Raw genomic sequence first — 15163 nt, 5'->3', positions numbered from 1 at the left:
GAGTTGAGTCTGTTTCAATGGAAACGGATGCCGTTTGGACTTTGCAATGCCACAACCACGTTTCAGCGGTTGATGGCACACGCGCTGATAGGCGTGACGAAGAAGTATGGCAATCTGGTAATGTGCTATGTGGATGACGTGGTAATAGCGACACCCACACTAGATGACCACATTGAAAGACTTGACGAAGTATTTGCGTGTATGAAGAGATCGGGGCTGAAGTGCAAACCATCAAAGTGTGAGATACTCAAGGACTCGATAAAATACTTGGGGAGGATGGTGGACAAACACGGCATCAGACCAGATCCAGACGCAGTAGAGGCAGTTTTAACTTGGAAATCGCCGAAAACGGAACACCAATTGATGAGCTTTCTGGGTTTTGTAAATTACTATAGGGAATTCGTCAAAGGCTATGCGGACAAGGTTTATCCGATGCAACAGTTAATGAGGCACAAGGGCAAGAAGTTCACGTGGAATAACGCAGCAGAAGAGTCATTCCAGGGAATAAAGAAAGAGTTGTGCGAGGCACCAGTACTAGGGATGCCAACAGAGAAGGGGATGTACGTACTGGATACGGACGCGTCGGTAGTAGCGATATCTGGAATTCTCCACTAAGAACAAGAGTGGAACGGGAAAACAGTCTTGAGACCAATAGCGTACGGGAGCAAAGTCCTAAGTGACACGGAAAGGAAGTACGGAGCACCGAAAGCAGAGATGTTCGCGGTGGTTACCTTTGTCGAGAAATATAGGGCATGCCTAGGCAGTGAGCCATTCAAGTTGCAAGTCGACAACCGGGCACTAAGCTGGCTGAAGACGTACTCAATGGACCAAAGTTACATTGGGAGGTGGATAGTTCGCCTGGACGGATACAATATGATAATTGAGCACAGAACACGAGACAAACATTAAAATGCTGACAGCTTGAGCAAGAAGACGGAGCTCTACGAGAGACAAGAACAGAGGGAGGCAGATAGACCTGAGATCAAAGATGGCTTCTCCTTCATGGACAAGGAAACGTATGACAGTCTTCCTCTCACGAGATGGTTGGACAAATCAGGCAAACCAATAGAAGATCACCCCGAGTTACCAAAGGAAACTACAAAAAAAAACAATCTTGAAAAAGAACCGAGGGATGCCGATAGGAATAATGCTCAAGTCAAAGATCGTGACGGAGACGCTCAAAGCAAAAGGCTACGATCTCAACCAGGTAGAGACGGAGGAAGCGCAAATAGACGAAGACTTAAAGGGGTTACTCGAGAGACTAGCAGATGATAAGCCCGTGATTCAAGAAAACTGTAAAGAGGAACCTGCGGTCACAATACTGCGAAAGAGCGGGACAGCCAGTGATAGAAATACCTCGAAGGTGACTAATCTTGATGGGAAGGAAGTGGTGCAGTCACTGGTTGAAAAGATCCCAGCTGAATTACTTGAACAGACTAGAGTCAGGAGAAAGAGAGTGGAATTCAAGGAAGAAGCTGAATACCTAGGACCAGGTCAAGGGTCCGGGGAGCGTTCCACGTCCACAGAAGAAGAAAACACAGAAGAAGAAAACACTGAAGGAGAAAATTTGTCCGGGGAGTGTGAAATGTGGGATGAGGACTCGGAAGCGAGCAGTGACAATCAAGATAGTCTCTGCATGATATTGGCAGAAGAAAAGATTAGACACCACGACAGGGAACTACAAACAGATCCGTCCTCAGGAACCTTCAACTTGGACGTGCAGGAGATACGAGGTGGTGAAGAACTTGAAAGGATTGCAGTTTCGAGGAAGCCATTCAGGGAGCTATCATGAAATTCAAATGTGAGAACAAATCTGGTGCCGGAAGACGACATGAAGGTGGTAAGGAGGATAGTATGCGTGAAGCTGAATGACGACGTCCACAACCCTGGGGAGATGAATGGGCAGATCATGGCGCTGAAGGAACATGTCAAAGCGAGATATAGGCTGTCGGACCTGATAAGAGCGCAGAAGAATGACAAGATGACAAGCAATCTCTCCAAATGGATCCGAACGGGGTCCAAGGAGAAAGGGGAACTTGAAGAAGACAGCTACAAGATCCTGAGCCAGTTCTACAAAGAGAGGAAAGAGTTACTCTATCACACGGCTGATGGGGTTTTAGCATGCAAGAGAAAAGAAGAAGACAAGATACTACACAAGCACAACCTCATCATACTACCACAATTATATCAGACAGAGGTGCTGTTCAGATCACATGATCAAATGGGGCACCAGGGGATAGACAAGGTGCAACAAAGAATACTTCACAGGTTCGATTGGCCAGGATTGAGGAAAGCCTGTGAGAGGTGGGTGAATGCATGCCTGGCATGTTTGCAAGTGAAAGACCCAAGGAAGATGAAATGAAAGCTCGGAATTTAATGAAGTGGTGCAGATAGACCATCAGAAGATCTGTATGACGGAGTCAGGGTATAACCAGATACTGGTTATAATTGATCTTTCACAAAGCTAGCAGAGGCGGTGCCGTGTCAAACAGCTTCAGCAGAGGAGACTTGTGACCACTTGATAACCCATTGGATATCAAGGTATGGTTGTCCAATGACTTTTCAGTCAGACAACGGCAAAGCCTTTGTGGGGGACTTGACTAAGGAATTAATGAAGAGGTCACACATAGCTCAAGCACACTCGACGACTTACCATCCTCAGACCAACGGGCTGGTAGAAAGACAGAATAGAACGTTGGTGAACATGCTGAGGGTATACTGCTCTAGATGCATGACGGACTGGGATAAGTATCTGCCTCAAGTCGTAGGGGCATACAACAGTACTCAACACTCGACGACGGGAATCAGTCCATTCATGATGTTGACAGGCAAAGAGAGAGCGATGCCTCTGACGTTCTTTTACCCAGAGTATGAAGGGAAGAGGACGTCGCCTCAAGCTTACGTGAAAGAGGCGATCAGGAGACAGCAGGAAATAAACGAGCTGTGCAGGAGGAACACTGCGCAGGCACAAATGAGACAGCGCAAGAAATATGATGAAAAAATATTACAGGCGAAGCCATATGAAGTGGGCCAGTATGTGTGGGTTTTCCAGAATGTGATACCGCCCAAAGGGACGAAGAAACTACTCAAGAAATGGAGAGGACCATTCATGATAAATTAAGTACATCAACAAGAACGGTTCTACCGCTTGAGTATTGGGCGAGCAGCACATTATGAGAACCTGAAGCCTCATGTACCATCCCCAGAGGACTGGTGTATACCAAAGGACATGGAGGGACTAGAGTACCTACTGGTGGAACCAGCATGTGAAGTGAACGAGAAAGGCACCAGAGATAAAAATGATGGCAATGAGAACTTGAGTTTGGATGACAATGAAAAAATAGACGTGGACTCTGAAGCGGAATCTTTTATGGAAGAAGATTGGAACGATCCGGAGCAAGGTGAGGTGCCAAAGTGGACAGAACCAGACTTGTCAATACCAGCGGTGACAAGGAGTGGCAATCGCAAACGCACAGGCATGAGGTACAACAGGTACGGGGACGATTTCCTGATCGACAAGATACAGCCCGATGACCTAAGCAAAGAACTAATAAGTGTGGGCGAGCTGGCGGCAGATGGTGAATGGCAGATCATCGATGATAATGAACACTACCCACAGGAAGACTACTCGACGCCGGAGCGGGAGACGGATTTAGAACTGAGCGAGATAGAGAGGAGGGAGAATACGAACCTGAGGATATTAGAATGGATGCGCGATGTCAAGAACGGAAGCGAGGAAGGACAGAGCATACAGCAAGTTGACATATCAGCGGGGAAGTACACGAAAACGGAGGATCCTCTTTTCGGCTGGACGGCAACAGACAGCCCGCTCGACATTCCGCCGGATAATTCAGACCCAGCATCATCGACGGGGACGTCGATAAATATTTTTGTCCGGGGAGTGGGGGTAGGACTTACCCACACCGAAAATTTGATGATAAAGAAACTCAGAGAAGTGAGAGAAAAGTGCGGACTGGAACTGGAAGGTGAGGAGGCCGAGCCTACCATAGGACGGAATTTCAAAACGAAGTTTGAAATACCAAACGAATACTCAGAAAATATCCTGATAACGGATAGTGACTTCATTCTGTCAGACAGGACTTTCGCAATCTGTATCACGGCGGACATGAGTTTCAAATCAAGACTGGAAGCTGACTTCAAGAGGGAGTACCAGAACGTGGAGTTTCTGTTTAGACAGAGACCGGGACTGGGAGGAATGGCCGCGCTTCCACCATCAGTAGCACAAGTCCCGGGCAAATACCTATGCTTCCTAGTGACGAGGGTCAATGACAGGAACACGATCGATCCTGAACACGTGATGTTGGCACTAAAAAGACTACGAGACTTCATGATTGAAAGAGGGATAACGGAGGTCTCAATGCCGGTGTATGACCCAAACAGGGGGAAACTGAGCCCAAGGGAATTGTACGCTATCCTACACGTGGTCTTCGCAGAAACTGAGATAATGGTGCATCTTCCCAAGAAATACTACTTGAGCACCGCCTGAGTCGGGTACGCGGGGGTCTCGAGTTGGGCATGAGGGAAGAATCTCGAGTTAGGTGTGGGGGTACAAAACAGGTAAAGAATTTTAGAGGTGATTGGCATGACAATTAATATTTTAATTGATTGATGGTGCTAAAACATAAAATGAATCTGCATGTTTTTAGAAGATTTCCAATTGAACTATTTTATTAGGACCGAAAGGAAGGGGTTTTAAATATAGTAGTGAAGGGGGGTTTTTAGGTTAGGAACACAGCCTGTTAGTCTAAAAACGGGGTGTTATTTTCAGATTGATTTGGTAAAGTCAAATTGACTACTCAACTGTATTCAATTGAAGAAAGAGAACACAAGTTGAACGACACCTCAAGAAGTAAGCTCAAGTTGCTCAGGTAAACTCAAGTTGCTAATACTCAAGTTGCTCAGGTAAAACTCAAGTTGCTGATACTCAAGATCACTTGGAAATTACGGAAATGGCAGATCGATTCTGGAAGTCCATGCCATCGGCTTTGAAAAAACCCACACTTGACGAATTGTACAGACGTCTGAGGGACCTGGATTAAACTCAAGTGGATGAGAGAATGGCAGTGATGTTGAATGCCATCCTCCAGTTGGAAGATGAGGGCGAGTGCCGGGAGTCTGCGACAGAAGCAGTTTTGATGGTGGGCTACACCACCGATGGAATATCTAATCAAGAGCAAACCAGGTGGCTGTCTTGGAACGTGGATGGAGCAATAAGGGGGTTCGATTTGGCAAGGAACCCTGGCTTGAGTAATAATACTTAGTATGGTGAGGGGAATTCCCACTGCCGGTCAGACCATCAGTCAGATCCACGGGCCAGAGCACGAGCAAGACACCATTGATGTCTCGAGCACAGCAGACGGGGGAAGCGTATCCGGACGTCAGTATCATGAAGAGAGAGCTTGAGAGGACTCAGCGGGAGAGGAACAAGGCGAACCTCGACCGGGATCAAGCGGTGCTCGAGAGAGATCAGGCAAAAGTTGAGAGGGATCAAGCGCGGAGGGAACTGGACATGATGAGAGCTGAACAGCTACAGGCAGAAAGGGTGCGAGAGAATGCCGCGAATTGCAAGCAGCTGAAGTCGGAGCTTGAAAGGATCCAGCAGCGGCAACGCGAGCTCGACATGCAGAAAGGGGCTAGGCCCAAAGAGCGGGTGGTGACCGGCTCAAGACCAGAGTCACGTATGGAGGTGGATGAAGCTCCTAGGTCGAAGGGACGATTCAACCTCGATCGCGCTGCTCAAGAACATATGAACGAAGGGTTGGAGGTGTGGATACCATCTGAATCAGCGTCCTCCCTGCGTGGTCTAGAGACACAAGTAATACGCCCGTTGATGGATGTCGCGCTGCCTGGATATACGCCAAGTTCGACCCCGGGTAGTAGTCAGGTGAGTGGTAGCTCGTCACGACTGAAAGAGTTGCACGAGCGGCTACAACTAAGGAATCGCGAGAGTCCAGCAAGAGTGGACTTACCCTCTACGTGGGGGGAGCAACCTGTCAGGAGTGTGGTAATCTCGAGTTACAAAAAGAATACGGAAGGTAGATACCACAGGCACAATCGGATGGACTGGAGCACGGCGCAGAGAGACAGGAGAGATTGCTTCCATGACGCAGCTTGGGTGGAATACCTCACGCAGCCACGTGTGCCCGAGGGGGCGGTCCACCTGATCATAGGGGACAGCTTGTTGCGGGTGCTGACCCGGATCCAGTCCCATTGGCAAACGGGGATCTTGAGCTTCGCTGGAGCCGCGACGCCGCAGATGCTAGCGACAATTGAGATGCTAGGTATGGCAAGAGTATACACGGTGACTCTGATGATCGGGACGAATGAGGTGTCCATGGGGGAAGCAAGGAAGGTGGCGAGGCTGCACGACAAGATGAGCTGCATTCTTGAGGAATTGCGGATTCAAATGGATCCGGCTATTCTTACGGTGTGCACCATCCCTTACAACATGAAAGCGGACCAGCATGCAATGGAGATGAACACAAAAGTGCAAAACCTGAACGAAATAATCAGGCAGATAAACCGATAAGTGTCCTCCCCGTTGGGTTGTTGGACGTGGCCGAGCAAATGGAGCTATCCGCTTTCCCTGACGATGCATCCTCGGATGGGATTCACTTTGATAGGCCCAGAGGGATGGAGTGGTTGAATGACGTCTTCCAAAGGCACATAAGCGCATTGGAGGCAGAGTTGCTAGAGACGGCACAGGTTACATTCGGACCACCCCCAAATCCACCCTTCTTCAACTCGAGGGCTTTGTCCAGTCGCTTGGGTGCAATGGCCGATTCTAGAGACAGTTCGAGGAACAGCCGAACCAAGTTGCCGGGCGCCGCGCCCATGGAGGTTGATGAGGCAACGTCATCAACTCCCCAGGGATCGATAATATCCTCGGTGGTGGTGGCGGAGAAGAAGAAGCCGGAGAGACCGGCGGAGACCAGCAGGTCGAAATATGTGGAGAAGGTCAAGGAGCTGGACCTGGAAGACCTGGAATGCAGGCTAGAGTTATCGAAAGCTTTGGGTCTTGAGCAGGTGTCGCACAAAGACTTGGGTAGACTCCAGTGCGTGGACTGGCTGAAGGCTCACGAGACACACTTCTCGAGAGCCAAAATGATGGAGACGGCGGATCTGACTGGGATTCCCACAAAATCGGTGATGGGACCTATTAACTATAGACCTCTCAAGTCATTAGGGAGTCCGGGATTCGTGGTGGAGCCTCCCAACCACCGAACCAGCATTGCCAGGATTAGAGTGGCCACTCCAGCACAGGTGAGGGTGGTGGACAAGCTGATGGATCCGAGAGAGATGGAATTACCAGACGCCGCGTATGAAGGTACGAAACTAGCCAACGACCCCAGATACGGGAAACCCTGCGGGAATACGCAGCTGGCCAAAACCTTAGCTGTTTATGACAGGGCAGACCCAGCCGCAGCGAGGGTGGTCATCGTGGTGGGATCGGACTTTGAGGGGACGTCTCCCAAATTGTTTTGGCCGGAAACTCTGATATATTCATTGCCGGGAGCGGAGCTAAACCAGATGTTAACCCTGGTGGTGGCAGTAAAATCAAAGATGCCTTGCGAGCCTGAGCTACTGCTGTTTGCAGGGATGAACGATCACTTGCATGCGACGGGGTTTCTTGAGCAGCTCAAGGGTGATAAACCTACGCCGAAGAAGATCTGGGAAGCCATCCAGACATTATTTGCAGCCATGAATGAAGTACAAGAGAACGTTGCCTCACGATTTGGCTCCAAGACAAAAGTGGCGTTCACGACGTCCCCCGGGTACGCGAGCATGCCTCCCGCACTGCAATTTGTGTATGCGATCTTGATCTTGATAGCAGAAGGGAATGGATGGCGTATTCTGATGGCAGCTCCCAATCGGGAACTGGAACCTACGAACTTGAGACTTCGCAGGTCAGAACTCGCGGCGGCGTGGGCGGATGTGTCCCACGCGTTGAGGGGCTTTCACGAGTTGGCCGACATCCTCATCGTATTGGACGAGGTCCTCTTGCTGGAGATATCTAACTTCGCTAGGCAACTCAAGCTCAGTCCGATTATAGGGGACGATCATCCAGTGGTGACTCACCTGACGGCCAGTCTGTGGTTTCGAATTATGGAGGTGACCATCACAAGCTCCACCAGTAAATCTAGAGGGCCGAACAACGAGAGGAAGAACGTGGGCGCATCGGAGAAGCAGCTGGAGTCGATGGTGTATCGGTTGACACAAGAGGGAGACAGGTGGCCCTTCCTGACACCAAGGCTGGAGAACGCCACGGAGAAGACAAGAGAAGATGCTCCGCTTCTGGTGAAGCAGATCTGGGATTTTCTTGAGGAGCAGCTGGGAGTGGCCGAGAAAAGGGAAATGACGGTTGGTAGGTTCGTCACAGCAGCCAACGAAGTCACGATTGGAGGATTCTGGAGGAAGCACGCAAGGGGTGAGCTGAGGACGAGGAGGGATCACGAGATTCTTGAGTTCTTGAGTCCTTGTTGGGGAAAGGAGTACCTGGCCGAAGTGTATAGCGCGAAAGAGACCATCTTTAAAGCCTTCATACAGGAAGTATTGAATATGCCCATCAGTCTGTTGCTGGCACTGTACCTGGTTTACCCAAGGTACCTGTTTAATATGGGCCCAGCATACATGTTCAGTCGGGGCGTGGACACCCTCCGGATAGACGGATACTTGACATTGGTGCTTCTAACCCACGGGGAACTGGTGTCAGTTCACCGAATGATGAAATACGGAGAGCCTCTGTCGATGGGAAAAACACACTCGAGTATTGACACCTACTCGTATAGGTGTGCTGCCGCGCTAAAGACGCTGATGATACAGTACCTACTGATGCAGAACCGGCACCTGACTGGTGAAGAAACGAGCCCGAAGACAAGAGAGGAGTGGAGGAAAGTGAATGGGAGCATGCCTCTATTGACGGACCTATGCCTGGCCATGAGATCGGACCCCATGGGGATGATCCGGGGGCTAGGGGAGGTCGTAACCTGTATCTATGGATCGGCCGTCACGTTCGCGTTTCCAGATCCTCTGGTGAAAGCTTATCGACACTCAGTAACCCAAGTGAGCCTCATAAGCGTACTAGATGGGACGACACTTAATTGGTGTCAGCAGGAGGTGCTAAGGGCACAGATGAGCAACACGGTGCTCTTCGGAAAGGTGAAGGATCCGGAGTTGGTGGTGTACAGTTTTCGAGGACAACTGCAGTTCAGGATGGGAGGCAAGCGCGAAGGCCCCATCGAAACCTATCCCAAGTTCTGGAACCTAAATCCCCTGACAGCAAATGGACAAGAGATCTTGAGAATTCCCGCGTGGAAGAAAAGCTTCGAGCTGGTGAAAAGGGAGCTAGAGGCGATATTGGAGAAGGAAGTCCTGCCGGCAAGCAATCCAGAATTTCCAACAGTGAGGAGAATGACCCTGGGGATGAACAGCTCCCTGGTGATCCCGTCCTTTTTCGCGAGAGCAGCAACCGAAGAACAGCAGAAGGAGTTCATCGACGGCTGGGATTCTCTCTTCATCGGCTACTCTGCAGCGATCTATTTTCATACCAGCGATGCGAAAATAAATTCATGGACAACTCAAGCCAAGAAAATGAGAGGGTCGATGCCCCCGAAGTTCGAGGTACGAGATGCCTTGAGAACACTTGAGCGGGCAGGTCTAGAGAACAAGTTGCCGGTGTGGGACGATGGCAGGATGATAGTGAATGAAGGGCATATCGCACTGAAAGCAGACGATATGCTGTTTGCCACAAGGAAATACCGGCCACCTTACGGACTAGAGCAGGTGGAAAGGAGACAGGAGGGAAAGGAGCTGGATGCAGCAGGCCCATTGCATGTGGCTCTGACAGAGTATAAGGAAACGGGTCCAGCTACACCATCACCCCTATCAGTGGACACCCCTGGGGATAAAAGGAGTGGTCCCGTAGAAGATCGATTCAGAAGGATTCTTGAGAGAAGAGAAGCAGAATCGGGGGAGGAGAGCATGGACGAGACTCTCAGTGAGGCAGGAGAGGATATGGAGGTGGGAAATACACCGGAGCAGAAGCCATCGGAGGAAGAGTTCACCACGCAAGAACTGTTGAAAAATCTGAGTGGAGAAAATTGGGCAGACACCCCCACGCCACCTTTGACCTCATCTCCCCGCAAGAATCTAGAGTTGCCACTGACGAGCGAGAATCCCAACATGGGAATGATCTTCCTGAGTGCGGAGAAAAGGGAGAAGAACACCTTCGAGGGAAACAGGGATGCCTTCCTAGGCACTCTGGATGCGGATGTTTGGCGAAGATTCTTGAGCAATTTTAATCGAGAAGTGGACGACGACACCACATTGGACGATTTTAAGGAGGAGCTGTGGGAACGGTGGTGAAGTTCGGAGAACCTATCCTGATGGGGACAGGCCTGGAGGAGAAAACTAGAGGAGAGCTGCTGAGCAAGATGGTCGAGTTGAGGAAGGCACCACGAAAGACCAGAGAAGACAAATGTAAAGACAGCTCTACTCCGAAACAAAAAACTGACGATAAAATAATTGAACATGTAAGGGAGGATAAGATCGGAACTAGTAATATAATTAAAAGTACTAATATCCTTAAGGCTCGAGCAGGGGGAGGCAAGAGTTGGAAGGGTTGGACGGAGACAAGGAAGTCGAATCAGTGATGATAACGACAACGCCCCCGAGTAAAGACGTGAGGTATCGCAAGAGGAAGATAGACGTGGAGGGATTGGGCAGTCCTTCAGCGGATGCGGTCTCGGGGGAAAACTTGAGAGAGACGGCCCCCATGGTTCGGGCACGATGGAAGACAGCAGCCTACAAGAGTAGCTACGAGCCGAGGAAACTGCTCGACGTAGAAAAGGAGATGGAGATCCCCACCAGCTCAACAACGGAAGAAGACTTCAAGCCTCAGAGGATAAAAATGAAGCGAGGTTCGACGAGCGGGCAGACCTGGGAAGTGGACGTCGGCAAAGAATGGGTCTCAAATGAACACCAGGCTACCGGGAAGCAAGTGACTAGCGATCCTCTTGAGAAAAATAAAACGAGGAACACCGCCCGACCGTGGTGGGTGGCCCTGGAAACATTACAGGAATTGGAAGACTGCCTGAGAAAGCTCGACAGTGGAGTGTCACGCAAACGACGCAACTGGGCTACCCAGCAGAAGGCTGGTATCAATAAATTGGAATTGGGGAGCCAACTGAAGAGAACTTGGCAGAACTTGTTAAAGGATCATTTTGAAGAAGCGATGAGAACATCCTCATCGGCATCACCGTTGATGGCGAATCCCTTTATTAGGACCGCAGGACAACTGATGTTCGCGTGGAGCCTGTTGGGAATAGAGTTAGAGACTCTAAATTCGTACGATAAGTTGGAATTGGGAGGCAAGAATCTAGAGGTGTATCGAGTAATGGTGCAGCACGTTGCTAGGGATAACTCAGGCTTGAGTCTGGCAAGGAGGAAGGATGCTACCTGTTTCTTGAGATGGACAATGTCGATGATGACTGACAGTACCATCCTAGCATGTCACCAGAGAGCAATTGGAAGCAAGACGCTGGAAAGGAGAGTCTCCACAGTCATCTTGAATGTGTACCAGAGTACTGGGATAGAAAAGGAAGATGGTTCTAGGCAATCTCTAGAGAGCCACAGGAAGTTAGATGAGATACGGAGATTCTACAACAAGAAGTTCGAGGAGAAGCACGACGTTCACCGTAACTTGGCTATTTCAGGAGAGTACTTGAAACCCAACAAGAAGGGAGAGTATCAGTATGTGTCTGGAGTGATGGGGATGGCATACAACCCTTTCTTAGACTTAGAAGCTGGAGGTGCCCATAGAAACTATGAGGTGGCGGAGCTGCTGAAGTTCTGGACAGAGAGGATAATGGAGATAGACCCTGTGGAAAGAGAGAGACCTAGTCTAGGTTTGATTCTCGAGAGAACACCGGAAGTAATAAGTGTGCCTCGCTCAAGTAAAAGAGTAGAACTAAAAATGGGTAACGGGAACGGCATGTTGACCACGAATCTGGGAGTGGTGTGGAAATTGCTCAGGCCCTCCTGGTGTCCACATCCCCATGCGAGCCTGATCGAGGAAGTCACTGAGCGAGTGAGATTGGCGCCGACAGAGGATGAAGATTTAGCGACCTTGAGTATAGTACATAGACTGATCCTGCCTCATATGAAGGAGTCAAGTGAGATGACGAGTGGAACAGGGTCGGTAAAGAAGATGGAGCCGGGCAGTTGTCTTGACACGACGTGTGGGAATGGCGAGCACACCTGTGATGGACGATCGTGCGTCAGGATACAGTCTTTCCAGAAATAAGACTTAGTCACCTGATTTGAAGATATCACCGAAAGGGAGAAAAGTGAGATACAGATAGTGGCTGAGTGTTACGCGAGTACCACTGTGAACCTAGCAACAGCTCTGGGATTCTTCTCAGGAATGTGTAGTCTCCAGTCACTGGAGAGGCTAGAGTCAGAACACCACTTCGTGACCGCTTTGAGCGTGGAGTCATGGCCCGGAGTGTTGCAAGTGACCCAGAAACACATCAAGAGTTGGAAGGTTGGACTCGAAGCGGAGATGGGATTTCCCATGAGCGAAGCCTATGGACTGCCTGTAAATGCGAAGTCCCTAGTGGGGTCAGTGATGGCCAACTTATGTGGCAGCCACTATCCATTACACATGGCGATGGTAGAAGTGTTCAGCCAGAGATTATTGGTAGACAAAGCCTTCTCAGTGCCCAAATGTGTACGACTAGCTCGGATGTCACATCATTCACACAAGCTGTTGAGGAAGGTCCGAGGAACAGTGCCTAAAGAACAAAGGGATGACTTGAGTGAAATCTGGGGTGAAGAACTTCTAGGCTTGGAGAGCGAAAATACAAGTGACCTCGAGAGACAAAACGTGATAGGGAACCCATGGTAGGTGCCCCAAACTTGGGAGAAGTCGACGTGATACACGAGAAGATGATGGAACTTGAGCCTCTCCTGGAAGCCTCGGGAGAACGCAATCTTAGGAGCACCGACCTCACACACGGGGATTGTCCATGTCACTGTCTGGCGCAGACAGTGTGGTACCCAGACCAAGCCAATCTCTGCCTGATCTGGGATGTAGAAGAAATCAGGTCGTTGGGATTACCCGAGCATCAACAAAAAGTTACCATCTTGGTGGTGAGCACAATGCTGGCTCTACGATGGATGGAAGAAAACATAGCAAAGTATCGAGAATCGAAGACGCCAACAGCAGAGTCGATTCACGCGATAGATCACAGCAGGAGACTTGAGTTGTTCGAGACAGCATGCAAGGTGTTCGCCATACCAATGGAAGTCAGACACGTGTGGAGCCGTTTGAGATTCTTTCCTTGGTTTCGCGCGACGTTAACATCCTGGTTATATGTAGCGACGAAGGATCACATGAGGAAACATCAAAAGGAATATCGACAATTCCAGGCCGAGATAGGACCAGATGCCTTCAAGAGACCTCTGCTGAGCCATCGAAATGCGATCATGACGGGGTGGAAAAGAGTAGGTAGAGTATCCAGAGACAACACTAGAGCGAGGGAGTCAATACTGGAGGAGGACCTGGCGAAGAATGTAAGCCTGAGTCTTCACAATTCCTTCTGTTTGAACCGGGAGTCGAAGGTGAAGAGCTTACCGAATCAAGCGAAGAGATTGCAAGAGCAAAGGGAGTGGATGCGATCCTATGAACAGCTGAAGGCTTGGGAGGAGATTGTGATCAGCTCCGATGACGAAGAAGCACTATTGGAACAGATCACAGTGTCAAAAGTATCTGGATCGGGTACATCGAGGGCGAAGAACACAAGGTGAGCCAGTGGCTCAAAAGGAAAATTCTAGAGTCTTGAGTCTTGAGAGGGAGGGGGCTCGAGGGTGAACTCGGATGAAATCTGGGTTCACGAAAAAGAAATTTTAACAAATAAGATATTGTTATTAATATGCTAGATCTATTATATAAATCAAAATGCTGCATGACAATTTCCTGATTGAATAGGACAAAAGAAATTTTAAATCACCAGCTTAAAAAGCGGGAATTCATAGGTGCAGGTGTGTGCGGATTTTGATTGCTGTTTAGCGATAGTGTGAAAATTTTATATGGTCGTGAATTTTGGAAGGTAGATAAACTTAAGTCTGCTGCAAACTTCTGTAAATGACCACTGGCACTGTATCTTGAGTGACACTCGGGCTTCTGGGGATTCACTGACAAAGACAGCACGCGATGAGGACATCGATCTTGAGTCCGGGGAGTATGTGCCAGTCGGTCATGTCTGGAAGTTTGACCTTGAGAGACACGAAAATACGTAATTTTGGAGTGAAGTTTTAATTTTCGAAATTTCGAATGGAGCCTGTCATGCTCAGTTTTCTCGTACCAACTGAAAACAAAAAGTGAAAAATCAGAACATCCGAGTTTACAATTGCGGGAAAATACTCAAGAAAAACAGCAGGAAATTGCTATTCGCAATTTCCAGATATAAAATAGGACACGAGTAGAGCTGTCTTATCCCGAAATAGGAGGAGAGATAATAAAAAGAAGAGAGAACAACTATTCGGAACAAACTTGAGTGAACCTTCAATTGAAAGGTGGACAGCTTGAGTGTCCCAATGGTTCACACAAAAACTCCAATTCTAGAGCCAGAATTTAATTCTGTTACCAAAACTGACCAGTATTAAACTTATCTAGTTATATTATCTAATTCTTGAGTTGCTTACCAATTTAATTACTCCTTGTACTCGAGTGCATCAACATGTGAGTCCCTAATTTAATTTTCTCGAGTGTGTTTTATGATTGTTATGTTGAGATAAGGCGAGTTTTAGGTTGATCCATCTGAAATGGATCAAAGTTCCACTGTCCAATTAAAAGTAACTTAACGGATTGTTCCGACCCTGTTTTTAACGGCGTTTATGTATTTTGGGTATTTTGAGACCTAAGTATGGGAACGTTCTTATTTTCTAGAGTGGTGGATATTTTGGTAGTAGCCTTTAAGCTGCAACGGGTTCTAGTCTCATGTCGCAAGCGAACCGAATTGGCTCCGACCGTTCTTGAGGTAGAAAAACACAAGAGATAGTGTCCCTGACTCTTGAGCCAATGGTTATAGGGCCTATTTTTCTTAAGCCTCATATGTGACTGAAGTAGGCGACTATTACA

At 48.8% G+C, this 15163-nt stretch overlaps 1 protein-coding gene across 1 annotated transcript in view; it reads left to right on the top strand.

Annotated features, from left to right (window-relative positions):
- The window catches only part of LOC134852859 (uncharacterized), a 79799-nt gene that overhangs the window by 56173 nt on the left and 8463 nt on the right, over window positions 1-15163 (top strand). The gene's annotated exons all lie outside the window — the stretch shown is intronic.

This window comes from Symsagittifera roscoffensis, chromosome 8 (genome assembly GCF_963678635.1).
Source record: "Symsagittifera roscoffensis chromosome 8, txSymRosc1.1, whole genome shotgun sequence".
Classification (NCBI taxonomy): Eukaryota; Metazoa; Xenacoelomorpha; order Acoela; family Convolutidae; genus Symsagittifera; species Symsagittifera roscoffensis.
The sequence above is the reverse complement of the archived record's forward strand: the minus strand, read 5'-3'. Positions and strand labels throughout refer to the sequence as shown.